The following is a 15453-nucleotide window of genomic DNA, read 5'->3' as shown; positions in this document are numbered from 1 at the left end:
TCTAAAATTACTCCATAAAGCTAAAGAAATATCCCTTGGCTCAGATTTCTTGGTTTATAAAAGCTTGCAACATAACCATAAAGACCTGAGTTCATTTTCCAGAACCCAAATAAAAAGCCTTGTGTGCCAGCAAGCATCTTTAATCCCAGAGAAGGATGGGGGCTGGGGGGTGGGGAGGGTTCTGGGAGAGAGAGAAGGGTGGAGACAAGAGAATCTCTGGAATTTGCTGTCCAGCCAGTCTACCCAAATCAATGAGTTCCTGGTTCAGTGAGAGACCCTGCCTCAAGAAATAAGGTGAAGAACTGAAGTGGAAACTTCTACTTTCTTTGGAAAGTCAGTTATGTCAAATGATGTTTTCCTGAAGCAGACACAGGTGAAAGGATGTTTTGCTGGAGCAGACGTGTGAAAGGACAAGTGATGGAAGACTATAAATATGACCCCACAGACAGTGGGAACCGGAGCATTGATTTGCTTTGCTCTGTCTCACTGTTTTTCCACTAACAACAAGCAAGTATTGGTTCGCCTTACCTAGCATTGTTAAGCTCCCTCAGCTTGTGGTAATACTGCCATTGAGAGAGGCTTCCTGCTGCTTCAGCAGCCTGAGGCAGTTGGTGAGCCTGCGGTTTCTTCAGTACTGGACAGCAGCTGCTGGCTCATGTGTGGTATCTGCCTGCCAAGAAGACTGGACTGAAGCTGCAGATTCACATTTGGTGTTTGCTACAGGACTGAACTGCTGACAAAGAAGATTGAGTTCACCCCTAAAGAGCTATTGTTAAACAGGTCCACTTCCCCCATAGCCTAATAACTTTTCTCTTTCACTACCTCTGGAGAGTGATGGGCAAGAGGAGAGGCTGACTGTTATGAAAGTAGGTTGGAAAAACTATTGTCTACAGACAGCAACTGAGGAAAACTCCTGATATCAAGCTCTGGCTTCCACACTCATGCACGCTAAAGTGCACACAAGCACAAATCCCTCAGGAAAGAAACCCCAGCACTCCCACCACCCCTGCATGTGCTCCTCAAAGGGGATTTATAATAATGGTTTAAACAAAAGAACTTGAAGATGAATTAAATGTCTCATAACATACTAAAAAGAATGTTTGCTTGGCAAATATAAGTACAGCATAACAAACTTTAAATGGCTTCAGAAAAACATAAGAGTCGGATCCTAAGTTACACATCCCTCTTTGATAATACAGGTTGTACGATTCTATCAGAACCTAGAAACCACTAGATGGCAACTGGGAGGTCAGGTTGCTCTTCTTATCTTTCACCCTGCTCTTGAGGAAGGCAGAACGGGCCAGCAGGCAGGGCATGCACACTGTCATTGTTCACACCGATGCAGTGTTGGCAGGCTGAGACATACTATCTGAAAACCAAGCTGAAAACTCAATTTGGCTTTGGAACAGATCATAGTAAGTCTCATCAAATCTCAGCCTCTTGAGACCACAGGCAGCAGACTATTAAACTATAGATGAAGGAATAATTTTAAAATGATAATAATAATAATATGTACCAATGGAGGCCACACAGCAGACACAGAAATGCTACTGAAGGGAGCATGGTATCACAGAGCATGTGCTGGAATCATGGGTCGGTTCTCAGGGTTATGTAAGCCTCAGAGGGAGCAAGGAGTTTCCAACTAGGTGCAAACAATTCAAAGCTATTTCACTTAAGGATCTAAGTTCATTTTGAAAAAACCATGAGCAAGAGCTGCCTGGAAGCCTTGCAGTGACCAGGTTCACTGAAGAGTGGCTGAGGCCACTTTAGATTGGGAACATGCCTCCCCTAGTTCCTCCTCCAAAGACACCCTTCTTCATCTCTCAGACATGCATAGTTCCTCACGTCTGTTAGCCCTGTCTATGGGCATTCCAGTCTGGGTCCCTGACTGTGCAGAAACTGCAGTGTGACAAGCTCCACGAACAGCCTTAGCCTTGGAATTTCAGGACAAAGCAAGGGCTTGGTAAAAGAGTAGGTCACTACAGAACCTGGAGTACAGGTTCATGCTAACAGTACCCTCTGGTGGCTTGAGCTAAGACACCACAGCATGGCCACTCACATATACTCACTGCTACCGCTGCAAAGTCAGCCCAGGGATCTAGCCAGAGAACCACATTTCTAAGGAACAATTATTTTCCCCTTGACATCTAATAACTGCAATAATTGACACGGCAAAATAAAACCAGATTCCTTCAGCTGTTTGTCACTAATGTTAGTTGGCACACAGTTAGAACCCCTTTTTACTGTGTTCCCTTTAACACCCAAAGTTGAAGACAAGTTGTTGGCAAAGTCTGCTAGATGCTCCTAAACAGAGTGAGTGACGCAAGCTTCTGGACTCCAGGGTGCCAGCATAAAGAGAGCTAGCTAGCACCATGGGCTTCAGACATGCCCGAGGTGGACAGGACGCCTAGAGGCCAGCTAGGCACAGTGAGTATGCAGCCCAGGAGACCAGATAGCATCTGTTAGAACAGCAAAATGAAACTCTAGAATAAGGCTGCCTGCAGAATCCTGACTCCTTAATATTAAACCATAACATTGCTGCCTCCTGGCCATAACCTCTTTAAAAGCAGGAATGTAGGCTCACCCAACCTGGCATTCCCAACACAAAGCACAGTGCACCAAAGGAGCTCAGGCAAAAGTCTCAAGGCAGCCCAACCCTTTCCTCCCCAAGTTGCTCTTGGTCATGGTGTTTAACACAGTCATAGAAAGCACACTAGGACGACGTGGGGAAAACCCTTGCAAACACTCATATAATGATAATGTATATTCCTGGATGTGTCTATACAGAAAAAGAAGACTGAAAATAAAGTCAAACGTGTAAAATATAAACACCTCAGCACTGGTAACCTTTGTGCCATTATGACAACACCTGCCAGAAACACCTAATGGAGGGACAGTTGGTTTCAGCTCGTTGACTTGGTTCCCAGTTTGAGGGAATTTTAGTCCATTATGGTGGATGAGCATGGTGAAGTTCACTGGAGCAGGAATATGTGGTAGATGTCTCTCACATCAAGAAAGGCCAGAAAGTAGAGAGCAAGATAAAGACAGTGGTAAGCATAACCTTCAAATAAACACCCTGTGTGACCACCCACACCAGCCACACCCCTCTTCTTAGATGCCCCCACAATCCCCCAAAGTATCATCCACAACCTGCTGGGGAAAAAGCATCCCCAGCACGCGCTTACAGGAAATGTCAGATTCAGACCAGAAGATCTGGTAAACCTAGGTGTCAGCTTAAATTCTCCAAAGTAAAAAGTTAAGGACATTTTTAATGTGTTGTTTTATGAATAATTAATCCACATGTAAGACTCATGATGATATTTCTCTGTCCTACCGAGAGTGAAGAGGAGAACCTGCCCAGGTTGGGGGAATGCTGGGTTCCTGCATGTCACTCTGGCCCCAAGGCTTAAGGAGCCACTCTTGCCCCCCTACCCCCAAGGAGCCACCCACAGGCCCTGGCTGGGCAGCAGCTCTGGGGAACCTGCAGACCCACCTTGCAAGCATTACAGTGAGCTCTAATCCTCAATAACAATCAACTGGCCTATTACCAGCTGCTGCTCGCCTTCCACTTCCCCCTCTGGCAGCTTCCTTGCATGCTTTGTCCAGTGGGATTATTATTAAGGGAGGATTTAGTGGTATTATTTAAATGCCTCTTTAGAAAAGGATTCTGGGAAGACAGCAGCGACAGCAGCAGCATTTTTAAATCTCTTTAAATTCCTACATTAAAATAAATAAAGGAGTGAAGCAAAGCCCACGGATGGCATCTACAGCCATGGATGGTCTCTACAGTGGAGCTAGAGGCAGCGATGGGGACACTGGTAGCAGCAGCGGTGGAACCCATCTGCCATTTACAGTCCCTACTGACCTAACTTCCTGCCAGACCAATGGTGTTACCGCCAGTGACCCTGCCAAGTGCACCCCACCAACCACCTCCTCTTCAGGCTTGGACCAGGGGCAGCTAAGATACCAGACTGGTGATTGGGGCCACCAGTGCTAGATAGAAGGAGAGGAGGGGAAGAAGAAATTGTTGAGTCAAAGCTGGGGAGAGAGGTAGAAACTGATACCTAAACCATCCAAACTCCTCGACCACTCCTTCTCCATCTCACTGATGGATCCTCTGGGCAGAGCAGCAAAAGTAATACAGGGATGAGCAAATCTGCTTCCTTTGCCCCTGAGTTCCTGAAGGACACAGGCATCCCTCCCCACCTCTAAAATCAAGGCACCTGTTAAAAATGAACAAGAGCAGCTCTGACTTGGAAAACGTGAACCAGAGCTCTACAGAAAGCCTTAGCCCATCCTTCAAAAAGGCTCACATCAGCTTCAGCACAGCCTCCATGGACAGCCTAGCCTTGGACTCCAGAACCTGCAGCACTGGAGGTCCATAAATGAACACATCAACTCATCCACCATCAACAGGAAAAACTCTTTGCTCCTGTCCCTTTCCCATCAGGCTCTATAAAGAATGTGTCCCCCAGTGGTCCTGTGCAGCCTCCTCCTCTGCCCCAGAAAAGATAGTGAGCCATGCAGCCTCTTCTCCTGATGGCTTCTTCTAGACCCAAGGCTCTCCTAAGCCACAGACAGCACGTCCCAAGCTGAACCTAAGTCACTCAGAAACCAGTGTTTGTGCCCATGATGAGCCTCCTTCTAGCTGTTCCTTGAACTCGAAAATGTTCCCACCATGTCTTCTCCTCTTCTAAGCCTTTGGAGAAAGCTTTCAACATCAGTGCTCCCTGGGGCTGGCAAACAGCAAAGGCGGTTGTGGAAGCCCAGTCTCCAGTGCAGAGCAGCCGCCTCCACGTCGCCTTCCCAGCTCAGCGTGTCCAGCCAGGCCTCCTCCAGCAGCACCCAGCTTCAGCTGTACAGTCTGCTGGGTAGCATCAGCAGCAAGGAGGGCACCCAGGCCATGCTTGGGGGTCTGTACACACAGTCTGGCCCGGCTAGTGACCAAGCATGAAGACCTCTTCATGGGAGGCCAGAAAAAGAACTACTCTTCAAGGACAATAACCGGTCACTCTTCAAGCTGATGTGCAATGAGCCATGTTGTGACTCAGGGAATACAATTTGCTACTGCACTGCCTGCTCTGAGGCCCCTGGCAACACCTATGCTGTGAAAATCCACAAACCCCAAGAACCCAAATGTATCTAGTACTGCAGCTAGTCTGTGCCCATGCACTTCAAACATCCAACAAGACTGAAGCCACTTTGTGGCCTCTGTGACCTCCACCATGCTTACCACCCTGACATATCCAGCAAAAACCTCGTGCTGCTGCACCCTCACACCCTGTGCCCAGGAGTGGGACTGTGTGGTGCTCATCACCCGGGAGGTGCTGCACCAGCCTGCCTCCAACTGTGCACAGGAACAAATGGATTTAAAAGGGCGACCACTGAAAAGCCCTGAGAGGTTCCCAAATCAACCACTCAGTACATAGGTAAGAGCTGCTTTGGAGCCAAGGCCCTTACTCTCCAGAAAGCAATGGGGTGCAGACTGGCTGTAACCCCCACTGGCCTCAGTTCCCTTGCATGGTGACAGAGCCCCATAGTAAGAAAAAGACCACCGAGATGGAGGTGTGGCTGAACAGGGAAGAGGGGTGCTAAGGATGAAGGGGAGATCCAGTGAAAGGGAGACGAGGACAAAGCCCAGTGGGTCCAAGGAGCAAGTGGTGTGTTGCTGGATACGACAAAAGACAAAGCTCTGGTCCCCATACCTGTGGCCCTCCTCCCTGGCATACCAGCATTCCAAGGGCCAAGGCAGGAAGATAGCAGGTGCAAGGCTGGGCTAGACTACAATGGTTAGAATCAGGCTAACCTAGGCTACATAGTAAGACTCTGACTTAAAACGAGAAAGGGTGGAGGAGGAAAAGGGAAAGGGAGAGGAAGGGAAGGAGTAAGAGAAGGAGGAGAATCATCTACAGGTAATAAATACATACCAAAAATACCTATGCAACTGCAAGCCTCTATTTCAAGACAAGCCAAAAGACAAGGTACAGAGGATGCAAGCCACAGAAACATAGTGCATCCCACAATTAGAAAGTGCAACGCTGGGAAAGAACATAGGAAACCGGAACACTACTTGGGAAATGAAAAGCAGCAGGAAAGTATCCTGAGGAAGGCGCAGACAACAAGCAGTCTCAGACTGGGTGGGAAAGAAGCGATTCAAACAAAGAGTTGAGACAAAGTAGCAAAAGCCAAAGACAGGCAAGTAAGGCCTACCACACAGAGACAGGGGCCCTGGGAGAAGATAATAGGAGTGGTCACCCCACAGGACGCAAACGACTTAGTTACAGCAAATATTTCAAACTACCGGCCCCGGAGCCCAGGCTATACCTAGTAATATTGACTGTGAGGGACAACAGCAAGATCTATTCTAAGAAAATCATCCTGCCTCGGGGAGAGAACAATTCTGGGTCAAGTGCCCTCTGAGGAAGGAGAGTTAGATTAACCTCCTCTGATAGCAACACTTCAAATGAATGCCCTTGCACTTTACAGATACAAGAAAAGGGATCCAAAGAAAAGAAATCAACGCCCTGCTTGAGGCTGCTGCCGAGGCCGCTGCTGGCCTCCCCTGCATTCTCAACCACAGAAGAAGCTGGAAGGGAGCAAAAGCCCCACACGCTGGCAATGAGTGATGCCACCACAGACAGTGTGCACTATGGCTTGTGGTAGAGACGTACACAGTGGCTATGAGTTCTGGTAACAGCACCTAGAGTGAGAGAGTGAGGCGGGCAGGACAGGCACGAGCAGGACCTGTCACCTCTAGGTACTTGTTAACATGTTGAGGCTGTTTTTCTGAGACTTTATAGATATGTATGCACAGGAATATATATACACATGGGAACCCATATGTAACACAAAATATCCAATGGTTTGGGGCTCAGAATACCAAATTCAGGGCAATAGGGTTGTTTGCTTAACCACTTATACTGTGCAAGTGCCTTTACCAACCTTTACCTCACCACCCCAACCTTTTACATTGTATTTGCTATTCTGTTCCCTATACAAGGACTCACAGGATGATATTACGATGACATAACATACCAACTCATTTGCTTTAAACCAAACACAGTTTTCAGAACAACAACACTCAAGTTAACATGCAGCAAGAACTTAAAAAGTGTGTCTATCCAGCCAAACGCATTTCAAGCACAGTTTATAAACACAACTCTACAGTGAGAAGAAAGCACCATTCAAGTTAGACTGAATTACAAACTTTGATAACATGGTGTCCACGTGGATGAGCAGCCACCATTAGACCACTGCCTCTGCGGTTACTTCGAAGAAACGAGCCCTCCCTCCTGCACTTGCTGGTGCAGCAGCAAGGAAAAGAAACTAATATAGTCAGCAGTTCCATGACGGTGGGGAGATGAAGCCTGGGACGGACTGTGGCTAATCCCCGGGAGGCTCTGCTCAGTAGCTAGAACACAGCCGGCTGAGAAAGGGAAGACCAAGCTTGGCCACACAGTGCTGTCCTGACAATTAGGGCCGACAAGCTGTGTGACACTGCTTACCCCAATGCTGACCCGCCACGCTTCTAGGTTTCTGATGACAGGCGCTCATCACACCGTGACTGAATGAATGTCCAGAAGTTATGAAGCACAAGATGATGCACGATGGCTGGAAGCAGGCTAGAGCTGTGGCCCAGCCTGGTATAGCATTCACCAGCATGAGCAAGAGCATGGGTTCCACCCCAGGAGAAGAGGAAGGAAGAATGGTGGGGAAGAAAGAAAAGGAGAAAAGATAAAGTATTAACACCATAAGTGTATTCTAAAATATTGGCCTCGTGGTTGATGGCTGATTTGTAACACGGGCAGATCTCATCTTGATAAAGCTATAAAATGACAATAATTGTGTACCACCACATCCCAGGCACCAAAACAAAACAGGCTACTAGGGATGAGAGAGAACAAGACCAGTGAGGGCTGCTTCTGAGATGGATGTCTTTATGTAAGATCCTGTCCAACACATACCCACACCAGAGGAGAAAGAATACGGGACAGTCACACCTGGAACCAGAGAGAGAGAGAGAATCCAACCACAAGTGTCATCTACAAAAACACTAGTAACCGAGCCTAGCTTCACTCCACCCCAGTGAACAACTAAACTAGCTGCTGGCAATGGCCACACCCAAAAGAGCCAAAATTGAGATGAATCCCCACACAGTCTATCCTAGAGTCAGCAGACTTTCCTCACCCACTACTGCCTTGGTCACAAACCCTGAGCACCAGCACTTGAGATCTAGACCAAACGTGATCAATCTCCTGCCATGGTTAAAACTAAATCAACATGTATATTATTGTAGAGATAACATTATATTATATATGACATACATAATATATAACTCCTGGGACATACACACAGCCTGTGCTACAGAAAAGGATATCAGAGCATAAGAAGAGTGTGGCTTGTTCCAAGATTCAAGCTAATAAAGAATAGAGCTTTGGAAACAAACCTAACAAAAACCTATGAACGATCAGTCCAATTTCACTTCTGTAACAAAACACAGATCTAAAAACTGGAAGCCCAAGACTCAAGTGTCTGGTGACCTCCTGCAACCCCTCTCTTTGACTTATAGACTTTCATCTTCTGTTGCAGGATATTTGATCACATTGTGAACCCCAAGATTGTGGACCGGAAAGACCTGTTTCTTGCTGTGGTGTAGCTCAGTCTTAGCCACACCTTTAACACGAGAGCTTTCGGTAAACGAGATCAAGCACAGGTCAAGAGACTGATCGAGCAACCAGTCCACAGAGACTGAAAATAGGAAGCACCAGAAAAGAGAAAGGGGGTCTCTGAGTTGAAGGGTATTTAAGACAGCACAGAGAAGGAGCAGGAGCCTTTTCCTTCTGGGACATCGGTGGGTGCTTTCTCTGCCTCTCTGAGCTAGCAGGCTTTCACCACAGTCTCTGTCTCCTGAGTCTTCATTTGGTAAGTTGAACATTTGGAATTTTGTTTTTAAAACAGCAATTTTCTCATTGTGCCCTCCTGGGACCCTCTCTGGGTGTCAGTCCTTGGCATCCCTTCCTATTTATGTAAGGACAGTTCAATGGATAAGAGTCCTGTCTTTATGGCCTCAATTAACTTTGTTTATCTCATTAAGAGTCCTATGTTCAAACATATTCACACTGGGAAGTAGAGCTTCAGCATATGAATATAGGGGCAGAATTCACTTCATAACAAATAATGACTGACTTCCAACAGAGGCCAATGCCTGCTGCAAACTCATAGAAGAAAAAATAGCAACCTAGTAACAGGACAGAGGTAATGCAGATGGCCCTGGAACCCATAAACAGAGGAACTGCCAAGTAATATTCCCAAACCAGGCTCCTTTTAAAAGTTACCAAAGCACTAAGTGAAATATAATTAAAATTTGTTTTTAGACCCCTCAAGAGGGAACCTGCTAAGCTATTTACTGGCCCTCCTTACCTCAGGGCCAAGAGAACTGAGTTTTCAAAAGTACTAACAATATTTTTGATTTATAGAATCCATTTCCTCTCTCCAAAGAGAAAAAGAGCCAGACACAAAATCTCCCTAACGTGCTGCCTACTGAAGAGGAGCAGAGTACTATGCTGCTTCCCAGTGGGCCACATGATACATTACTGTTCATTACACATTACTCACAAAGCACCCACAGTGTTAGTGTGTGGGAAATAGACTCCTTATGGTCCATCATGGGGGTCTATTGGTCATGTCCATTCCTTTCCCAAGCCCAACCTGGGTCAACTGCAGTTCAAACTGCTGCAGAGCTGGAGAGAATCAGTGACAAACCCTTCTACCTCCGGCCTGCATTGTGTTTATTCTCTCTAGACAGAGGCCAAGGCTCAAAATCTCAAAGGCCTGAGTCCAGCCAGGACAGACCTTCTTCAGGCCCCACTGTTAGCCATAACAATGGGATCTCTGGATGGGAGTTTGCCACTCCCTACCATGCATATCCCATAATTCCAGCAGCCCAGAAGCACCGAAGAGATACTCTGGTTACATCTTGGGGGACGACCCCAGTCAGGGAGGTGGCACCATGTCAGCAAAGAAGCATGGGAGGACTGCTAATGTGGTCAGAGCGGGCTAAGGAGACTTCGCCCTTGCCAGCAGAGAAAGGAGCTCAGGTGCCCTTTGTTGACTTGGAGCAGCAGTAGAGGAGCAGTGACAGCACCAGAGAGTGGCAGGGACCCAAATTCACAAAGACCTAAGAGATCTTTCCGCAGGCCTCACAGGGATTAAAAGCCTGCCTTCTCTAGAACCAAGGAGGTATCTGATTCCTATGCACATAAGACTTAACTGCAAGTTAGAAGCCACACTCAGACTGAGAAAGGCACAGATTCAAGCTGGAACCCAATACTTGCCATGTTTCCAGCCCTATCAGAGTCTGAAGATTGCAGCCCATGTCACACTTACCTACTGCCCAGTCTCTCTGTGCTAGTTTGTCAACTTGACACAAACTAAGAAAAAGCTGGGAAGAACGGTCTCTATCAGACTGTTCTGTGGGCATATTGTGGGACATTCTCTTGATTAATGACTGATATGGGAGGGGAGGGTCCAGCCTACACAGTAAGACTCTATCTCAAAAAAGCAAGCAAAGAGAGCCATGGAGAGCAAGCCAGTAAGCAGCTTTCCTCCATAGTTTGTCTCTGTTCCTGCTGGGGTTCCTGCCTTGGCCTCCCTCAGGCGCTGGCTTGCGCACACACAGCTGTGCCACGCACCCTCTTTAACACTGGGTGCCATCAAGATCTACAGTTACCAGATCATACAACATCTCTAAAATATATGAATGCCTCTGACTTTTTAAGATCACAGCTTTCGAGATGTAATCTGCATTGCTGCCTGTAATGCAGTCTTTGGATGGACGCACTGCTGTCCTCAAAAGGATGGCTGGGTCTGCTTGCCAAGGACCCCGATAGCTGGGTGTGATAACTGCTCATTCCATCACAGAAGGAACCTCTTCTGAGTAGCCAGCCACTCCTCCCAGGCATTTGTATTCATTTCCCCCCAAATGCACATGGCAGACAAGCTAAGTAGAGTATATACCATGGGGAAGGAGAAGACTAAGGAAGGAGGCTCTGGAATGGCCATGGGGAAGCCACCCATGCCTGGTGAAGACTTTCCAGTGCTGACACTTTTAGGTCACCGACTCTCCTTCCAGTATTGCCTCACCTACGCTTGCTCTGTCAGGAAGCCCGATGAACTCACTGGTTCCCAGGGTAAGGCATGTGGAATTGTTCTTTTCTTTCTGGTTAGGAATTTATGAGGACGGGCAGATGTTGTTCACATTTCTCCAGGAAGGGATTTTAGCAACAGTCCCAATACTGTGGCCTCAAGCTCCTGTAAGCAGCCACAGCTACATAGAAGAGCCTGCAGACTGACACTGGCTAACTAGGCTATCTCGCCTGGAGCAGTCTGAATGTTGCAGGCAGAGCTGTCCTGGGCGCTTTACTGCATTTAATAGCCGTCTATCATTAACTGCTATACCTGCCCTAAGATCTTCATAACTGCTATATGAAACTCTCAAGATAGTCACAAAGCCTGAAAGAACTCCAGCTTGTACCAATTTTATATGCTAAGAATGTGCCAGTACCTAAACCCACTGAGAAACCCTCTGCCTATGCATCCGATGCCCCTACAATACAAACACATTGACTATGTTTTTCTTCTGTCCTGTAATGTCTTCCATAGTGGAATGTGTTGTGTGAGGTAACCCAGCATGAATGCTGCCATTCACATTTGGCTCACAATAAACTATTTCTATGTCCTTTAAATAAGAGACGTTGCTTTATGTTGACAGTAGCATTACCCATTTCAACCATATATATTAACGGATTTTTGGTATTGTCTTAGTTTGGTTTCTATTGCTGTCATCAACACCATTATGAAAAGCAACCTGGTGAGGAAAGGTTTTTTTTACCCTCAGTCCATCTGTGAGGCAAGTCAAGAAAGGAACCTGGCAGAAGCTGACTTCCTCTCCACGGCAGGCTCGGCCTGGACCACTGCTCAGGACCAGTACATGGGACCACTGCCTCCAATGCACTGTACCCTCCCACATAAATTATTAATATCAAGAAAATGCCCCACAGACTCGCCTAAAGGCCAACCTGCTGTAGGAATTTTCTTAGCTGAAGTTCCCTCTTCCCCGATGACCCTGGCTATGTCGACTTAACAAACAACAGAGCCAGCACAGGTATCTACATAGTTATACAGCCAGCATGTCTAAATCATTTTCATTGCCTAAAAGGGAGCCCCATCCCCTTAGCAACAACCTGACACTCAGAGCCTGCCTCCAGTGCCATCCTCAGTTGCAGGGACACTCTTCTGGAGGGACATTTCCATGTGGATGAGTGGTACTGTGTGGGTGGAGTACAGCCTGCCTCACCCAACCCAGTGCCAAGGATCAGTTCTCTTTCAGGATGATGAGAGCAGCAAGAAGTCAACGTTCACTGTGAAAGCATGCACGTCACTTCTGTGCCTTGCTCAGCTTCCTAAAGAAGCTCTTCAGACAGCAATCCACCCAAGTCAGAGAGATGACTATGTAATCCTCTAAATATAACCCAAGATGTCATTGCCACAAAGTTCTAGCAGCTGAAAAGCAGGGATGTGGTGGGGCAGAGGGTGGGAAGCAGCCCTGAGAAGTCCCCTCTGAGGAGGAAACAGCAAGAGGTGGCTGGAACTCCAAGCCACTCACTCACTACCCAGGCACCCGTCAGCCTACCATGCCACTGGAATGCAACATTGCCTGGGGCAACTGTGTCAAGCCAAGGATGTGGGAACTCTGCAGCAGAGTGGCACAGAGATAAGAAGCAGTTCAGGGCACAAAGCCAGCCAAAGTTGACTTTGCTTCCCCATGTGGCCTTCCTGTGGTACTCCAGCAGGGATACTTAAACCAAGTAGACTTAATGGTCCCTTAATTAGGGAGAGGGAAGCTTTTATACCACTAAAAAAATTTTTTTGAGGTATTTTAAATTTAAGTACAAAGGCCAGAAAATGGAGGTGGGAAAAGAGCTATAAAAGAGACAATTTAGTTCATGGTGTCAGGCAAAACCAAAATAATACTGTTTATGGGCTGGGGATATGACTCAATAAAAACACTTATTGCACAGCATGAGGACCTGAGTTCAAATCCCCAACACATCAAAAGCTGGGTGTGGGCAAGCACAATGCTGTCCCCACACTGAGGAGTAAAAACAGGAGGTTCACAGGGGCTTACCTGCACCAGAATCTATGAGAAACACTGTCTCAAAGAAGTAAGGCCAAGAACAACAGAGCAGGCCGCCTGACCCCTCCTCTGGCCTCCATCCATGTATATGAGGGAATGTAAGAATCTCAGGTCTCAGTTAACTTAAAAATTAACTTCCCCAGAAACATCCGGGGAGGAGCACATTCCAAAGACTTACACACACATCTCAGGAGAAGGGCCCAAGATAAGAGGTAATCAGGAAGCTGGGCCCTTAATGTAATAAACCTAGGTAAACAGAAGCCACTTAGCTAACACTCATTGTTATAAAGATAATGTGCAAATTTGAGTTACCTAGAAACTGGGCCTGGGAACAGCTGTTTGAGATCAGCCTTTGTAGTTATTGTTTAAGGGGTAATTGTAAAACTGCTCTCGTGAACTCTGTAAAAATGGTATAAAAACTGCTCTTAGCTTTGGCTCGGGGTTCCTCTTGCCTGCGTGCAAGGGAACCCCAGTGCACTGGTTATCAATAAACCTCTTGTAATTGCATCGAATCTGCTGTCCGTGAGTGCTTCTGCAGGAGCACGTTCCCCGGTTTGGTTCTTAGAGTCCAACATACACATACGCATACATGAGCACACACACAAACACATATCTATTTATGTTGAAACCTTGATCAAGAAGTCTCATAGCCACACACACAACTCCATGCCCTCCCACACAGCATATAAATTATCTAGACTCTTGTTCTCAACCAACCCAGGACCGAGGACACCCTTTGCTTGGAAGAGTCTGCCCACGCCTTTGCTGGCTCCAACTCATGTTGCTCCTCTTAGCCATGGCCAGCCCCCTCTTTGCAGCTCAGAAGTGTCTTCACTTTGGTGGCTCTGGCCTTTTCCAGCTGTGCTCCAGCCTTGCTGCTAGTAGCTGAAGGATAGTCTAGGTCAGTGGGTCTCAATCTTCCCAGTGCTGCGATCCTTTAATCAGTTCCTCAAGTTGTGGTGACCCCCAGCTGTAAAATTATTTTTGTTGCTATTTTATAACTGTCATTTTGCTACTGTTATGACTCTTAATGTAAATATTTATGTTTTCTGATGGTCTTAGGTAACCTCTGTGAAAGGGTAATTTGACCCCAAGGGGTCACGACCCACAGGTTGGGCACTGCTGGTCTAGGGACCTGGTTCTTTGTTTAGCTAGTATCTATGGTTGCTCAGTAAGGTCTTTGTTTCCAAGACACTCATCTCCAGAGTTAGGGTGTAAGCACATGTGCTTGTGCTCCTTGGGCCTACAGGCTCCTCCCTGCACCCTGTCCACCTACACACCATTTCTATCAAAGCAGCTGCCTTGGTCTCTACCTACCACACACCCTGAACTCAGGCACTAAAGTTTCCTGCATTCTCCTGCCGTAGCAGCCTCAGCTCGTCCTCTGGAGCACATATCAGAGTATTGTGAGAGTGAGTGGTTGAGTGTGTATGAGAGACAGACAGACAGAGAGAGAGAGAGAGAGAGAGAGAGAGAGAGAGAGAGAGAGAGAGAGAGAGAGAATATGTGCATGAGAGAGACAGAGGGGAATAGGGGCAGGAGGGAGAGGTGAGATATGATCACTCCCTCCTCACCAGGATTCTCTAGTTCATTGCTGCTTCCCAGTATCTTGTCTTGTCTGTCCTTCCTTCTTTCCTTCCTTCCTTCCTTCTTTCCTTCTTCCTTCCTTCCTTCCTTCCTTTGTTCTTTTGGAGAGAGGGGGTGTCCTAAAACTTTCAATGTAGATCAGGCTGGCCTTGGACTCACAGATATACTTCTGCTTCAGCCTCCCAAGTGCTGGGCTTAAAGGTATGTAGACCACCTTTTCTTGAGAGGCAACCCTGGACAGTGACTATGCAAGTGCTGCAGCAGACAGCAGTGAATTCTGGGAAGAGGGCCAGTGAAAGGGGTTGTTTGTGAGCCAGCCACTCAACTCCACTACCATCATAGACATTCAGAAAGCAACAGATGTGTTTGTATTACAATAAAACCTTATAGAAAAGGAAGCAGAAGCCGGTGACACATGCCTTTAGTCCCAGGACTCAGGAAGCAGAGGCAGAAGCAGATCTCTATGAGGCCAGCCTAGTCTACAGAGTGAAATCTAGGATAGCCAGGGCTACACAGGGAAACACTGTTTTGGAAACAAAACAAAACAAAGGGGGAGAGAGGCAAAAGTTCAAGGCCAGCCTGATCTACATAGACACACCAGAAGAGAAGAAAGAGCTGGCTGTGGTACTGCATACCTCTAACTCCAGCATTCTCTAGAAAAAGCAAGTGAT

General features: G+C 47.0%; 1 protein-coding gene and 1 pseudogene across 4 annotated transcripts in view; one reads left to right on the top strand and one right to left on the bottom strand.

Annotated features, from left to right (window-relative positions):
• The window catches only part of Snx29 (sorting nexin 29), a 389041-nt gene that overhangs the window by 232907 nt on the left and 140681 nt on the right, over window positions 1-15453 (bottom strand). The window lies entirely within an intron of this gene.
• Window positions 3758-5429, top strand: LOC143442919 (inactive tyrosine-protein kinase PRAG1 pseudogene; annotated as a pseudogene).

Source organism: Arvicanthis niloticus, chromosome 6, assembly GCF_011762505.2.
Source record: "Arvicanthis niloticus isolate mArvNil1 chromosome 6, mArvNil1.pat.X, whole genome shotgun sequence".
NCBI lineage: Eukaryota > Metazoa > Chordata > Mammalia > Rodentia > Muridae > Arvicanthis > Arvicanthis niloticus.
The sequence above is the reverse complement of the archived record's forward strand: the minus strand, read 5'-3'. Positions and strand labels throughout refer to the sequence as shown.